Below are 5,494 nucleotides of genomic sequence, written 5' to 3' on the forward strand. Positions count from 1 at the left end.
TGTCCCAGAGATTTTGATATGATGTGTCTGTGTTCTCGTTTACTTCTAAGAATTTTTTTATTTCCCTCCTGATGTCTTCTGTTATCCATTCATCATATAATAGTGTATTATTTAATCTCCAGGTATTGGAGAAGTTTCTGTTTTTTATTCTGTCATTTATTTCTAATTTCAATCCATTATGATCTGATAGAGTACAAGGTAGTATCTCTATCTTCTTGTATTTGCTAACAGTAGCTTTGTGGCATAAAATATGGTCTATTTTAGACAAGGATCCATGTGCTGCTGAGAAGAAAGTGTATTCGTTCTTTGTTGGATGGTATATTCTATATATGTCCGTTAAGTCTAAATTGTTGATTATGTTGTTGAGATCTATGGTTTCTTTATTCAATTTTTGTTTGTACGATCTATCCAGTGGTGAGAGAGGTGTGTTAAAATCGCCTAGTATTATTGTGTTGTGGTCTATTTGATTTCTGGAATTGAGAAGGATTTGTTTGACGTACGTGGATGAGCCAATGTTTGGGGCATAGATATTTATGATTGTTATGTCTTGCTGATTTATGCTTCCCTTAAGCAGCATGTAATGTCCTTCTTTATCCCTTCTGACTAGTTTTGGCTTGAAGTCCACATTATCTGAAATGAGGATGGATACTCCAGCTTTTTTGCTGTGTCCGTGTGCATGGTATGTTTTTCCCCATCCTTTCACCTTTAGTCTATGGGTGTCTCTTTCTATGAGATGAGTCTCTTGCAGGCAGCATATTGTTGGATTTTTCTTTTTAATCCAATCTGCCAGTCTGTGTCTTTTGATTGATGAATTCGGGCCATTAACATTCAGGGTTATTATTGTGATATGATTTGTATTCCCTGCCAATTGACTCATATTTGTTTTTGACATGATTTGGTTTCTCCTTTATTTGGCTATTCCTTTAGGCTAGCGCCTCCTTTTGCTGATTTGCATCATTGTTTTTCATCTCTTCCTCATGGAATATTTTGCTGAGAATGTTCTGTAATGCTGGCTTTCTTTTTGTAAATTCCTTTAGCTTTTGTTTATCATGGAAGGATCTTATTTCATCGTCAAATTTGAAGGTAAGTTTTGCTGGGTATAAGATTCTTGGTTGGCATCCATTTTCTTTCAGGGCTTGGTATATGTTGTTCTAGGCCCTTGTAGCTTTTAGGGTCTGGATTGAAAAATCTGCTGATATTCTTATTGGTTTCCCTCTGAATGTAATTTGATTCTTTTCTCTCGCAACCTTTAAAATTCTGTCTTTATTTTGTATGTTAGGTATTTTCATAATAATGTGCCTTGGTGTGGGTCTGTTGTAATTTTGTATGTTTGGAGTTCTATAAGCCTCTTGTACTTGGTTTTCCATTTCATTCTTCAGATTTGGGAAATTTTCTGTTATTATTTCATTGAATAGATTGTTCATTCCTTTGGTTTGTTTCTCTAAGCCTTCTGCAATCCCAATAATTCTTAAATTTGGCCTTTTCATGATATCCCATAATTCTTGTAGATTCTGTTCATGATTTCTTACCATCTTTTCTGTTTGGCCAACTTTGCTTTCAAGATTAAATAATTTGTCTTCAATGTCTGAGGTTCTGTCTTCCAGGTGTTCTATCCTATTGGTTATGCTTTCTATGGAGTTTTTAACTTGGTTTATTGTTTCCTTCATTTCAAGGATTTCAGTTTGGTTTTTTTTCAGTATCTCTAACTCTTTATTGAAATGATCTCTTGCTTCCCGTATTTGGTCTTTTAACTGTTGATTGGTGCGATCATTTAATGCCTGCATTTGCTCTTTCATCTCCTCCTTCAATGCCTGCATTTGCTCTTTCATCTCCTCATTAGCTTCCCTGATCGTTTTAATTACGTACATTCTGAACTCCCTTTCTGACATTTCTTCTGCTGTGCTGTCATTGGGTTTATTGATGTAGTATCTAGGTTTATTTGGGACATTTTCTTCCCTTGTTTTCTCATATTGGTCAGCTGTCAGTGGGACCCTGAGATATTGCAGTTTTCCACTATTGGCTTATAGTGTCCCGGTAGATTTCCAGTGTATCACCTCCCAGCCTTCAGTAGCCTGATGTCTTGGAGGAATCTGATAAAGCAGCTCATCCGAAGAAAACTGCTCCTAGCCCCCTACTGGTTCCATGGTTTGGAACTGGCTCTTTGCGGAAAGGCTGTCACTGTGGGCCTGCACTGTGCAGCTGGCCGTGTGGGAGGAGCCCACTGCCAGAGTGTGGAAGGCTACCTTGGGAAGACTCTAGCTGCCCTGCCCGGCTCCGATAAGCCACCTCTATCTGGGCCTCCCACCCAGGCCGAGCTTTACCCAGTGCGCAGACTCACCTGTGGCTCTATTTTAGTCCGAGTCTCTCAATGCCTCCCCTTCTTAACTCCTGGGTTCTGGAGCGACTGGGGGTGCAGTCACCCTCTAGGCCGCCGTCTTGGATCGCCCCGTGAAGAGAGCCTGCGGCCGGAGTGGGCAGAGCTGCCTGAAGCGGTCTCTGGCTGCCCTGCCCTGATCCCAGAGGCTGCTTGCGGATCGAAGCTCTCTGTTGGTTCGGGGGCTTGTGGCTGGTTCTATGTAGAAAACCTCTCACTGGGCGGTCTGGTCTGAGAAGTTAGCCTTGAAAGGCACCTCCCACCACAGGGGTCCAGGCTACTTGGGGAGGTCTCTGGCTGCCCTATCCTGGTCCCTGAAGCTGCTTGTGTGCCAGAGTACGCTGTGCTGTGCTGGCTCCAGGACTTGGAGCTTGTTCTGGTCAGAAAGGCTCTCACTAGCGGGCCCGCTCCGGGAAGCTGGAGAAGCTGGCTGTGTGAGCGGGGCCCACCACCGGAGTGTGCAGGACTGCCTGTGGAAGACTCTAGCTGCCCTGCCTGGCTCCGATAAGCCACCTCTATCTGGGTCTGCCACCCGGGCCGAGCTTTACCCAGTGGGCAGACTCACCCGTGGCTCTATTTCAGTCCGAGTCTCTCAATGCCTCCCCTTCTTAACTCCTGGGTTCTGGAGCGACTGGGGGTGCAGTCACCCTCTAGGCCGCCATCTTGGATCACCTCAGATTTTTGTTGAGTCAATAAAACCCCTTTAATCACCCACTAAATGTAATTACCTGTAATATAAAAATCATTTTCTTTTCATTCTTTTAAAACTCCCTTTATTTTTGAGTTAATATCTGTGTGTAAGTGGCATATCCAGTTCATATTCTTGAACTTTTCATCAGCTCCATCTATGCCAACCGCTCCTCTGTCTTAGCCCATTCTGATTGCTATAACAAAAACCTATAGGCACCAGGTGCAGTGGTGCATACTTGTAAACCCGGTGACTTGGGAGGTTGAGGTAGGAGGATCTTGAGTTCAAAGTCAGCCTCAGCAACAGCAAGGCAATAAGCAACTCAGTGAGACCCTTTCTCTAAATAAAATACAAAATAGGACTAGGAATGTGTCTCAGTGGTCAAGTGCCCCTGTATTCAATCCCTGGTACCCAAAAAACAAAACAAAAACAAAACAAAACAAAAACCTATAAGCTAAGTAACATATAAGCAAAATAAGTTTATTTCTTATGGTTCTGGAGGCGGGAAACTCCACAATCAGAAGAGTCATTATCTACTAAGGGCCTGGTTCTTGGTTCATAAAAGACGACTAATAGCTGAGTTCTCACACAGTGGAGGGGGCTAGCTAGCTCTCTTGGATCTCTTTTATAAGGACATTAATGACATTCTGGAGGGCTCCTCCCTTGTGACCTAATCACTTCCCAAAGGACTTTACCTCCTAATACTATCACTTTTGGGGTTAATTTTCAACATTGAATTTGGGGCAGTCACAGATATCCAGACAATATGCCCTTCTTGATTTGCTGCCCATGTCTCTCTGTAGCATAAGAGGAATTTTAGCCACTTATCTGGACTTTTGAGTGTAAAGACCAGTGACTGGGAGGTTGAGAGGATGTTCAGGTGAACCATGGGATCCTATATAGGCACTAGCAGAAGCAGCAATTATAGGGTAGATTGTTGCTCAAATAAGGCTCTTCACACCTGTAGAGGACACATCAACAACCTCTTGCACTTTTTCTGGTTGGGGTCCCACATTTTCTTTTATAGCAGCTGCTTCTTCACTGTGGGTGGGAATTTCCTAGCTCCAGAAAAGGCATGACTAAGCACCCAGAGCCAGGGGAAGTCTTCACTGGGCACTAGCTAGCATTTTTGGAAAAAAAAAAAAATCATTTTATTTCCATTTTCATTATTGGCAATATAGGAGCCTAGATGTGTTTACAACTGTCTTACTGGAAGGAGGGGAGTGCTTTCTTGAAAATAGAATCAGTCCAGAGGAAAAGTGGAAACTGTACTAATGATATCATTCAAATCCCTGGATCCAGCAGTGTGTGATGCCAGCTAATCTGGTAAATGTGTCAATTTATCTAAGTAAAATTGACCACAAGTGTGCCTGAACTGGACCCTAATTGGAGTTTATTTACCTGTGTAAATAAAGCATACTGGTGCATTAAGAATTTTACATCTCTTAGAAAAAATAACTGCTTGTGAGCGTCTGCCATGTTTTAGTCACTATACCCAGATACTGCATAGATTCAAAAGAGAAAAGATCTGAATTAGTATTATTATTTTTGGACCCTATCTTTGGTAACCTCCCCCCAGGTTGCAGAATAAGTAAGTGATTATTCAGAATTTAAACTCAATTATTTCAGATTCTAAAACTACTGTGCTTTGCCACATGGTTTGCTGCCTCCTTGCCATTATCATAAAAAGAACATAACATTATTATACTTATAAGATGAAATGAAATTTCTATTAGTGTATTGGAAGAAGAAAAACTATAACACTGATGTGAAAATTTCACATAGATCAAGTTTTGAAGGTTTATTGATGTAAAAGGGAAGAAAAATGGAAGCAGGTCTTGAGGGATTCTAGCTGGTGTGACTGGCCCTTTGATAAAGGTACTGTTCTAAGGACTTTTCTGTCTTAACGCACTTATCCTGACAGTAACCCTATCAAGTAGTTGCTCTTGTTAGCTCCATATTTAAAGATAGCATGGGGCATGGAGAGGCGAAGTCATTTGCTCACAGAAAGTCTTTTGCAGGGCCAGGAACTAAGTACAAGAAGTCCAGCTCCAGAATTCACAAAATACACTACTGCCCTGTATCACCTTCCACATGAATGTGCACAAGTGCCAGTAAGAGAGAGGGCCATCACAACATGACCAGAAACACGTGACTACCATGAGTTAGAGACCCATCCAATATTTGTTTATACACAAGCCAAATTCATGTTTAAATTGCTCCCAGATGGCTTATAGAAATTTTTGTTTCAAAATATATCCTCAAAATTTCTAATTCTCCACACACTACAGAATAGACAAGTATTTACTGATAGAACAATGATGATTGTAAGAGTTAATATGCCATAGCTAAAGTGTACAGCTTAAATGATGCTGTTGTTTAAATAATGTTTAAATAATGCTTTGTTCATTAACCAAAGACAACTCTGACAA

Source organism: Sciurus carolinensis, chromosome 11 (genome assembly GCF_902686445.1).
Source record: "Sciurus carolinensis chromosome 11, mSciCar1.2, whole genome shotgun sequence".
Taxonomy (NCBI): domain Eukaryota; kingdom Metazoa; phylum Chordata; class Mammalia; order Rodentia; family Sciuridae; genus Sciurus; species Sciurus carolinensis.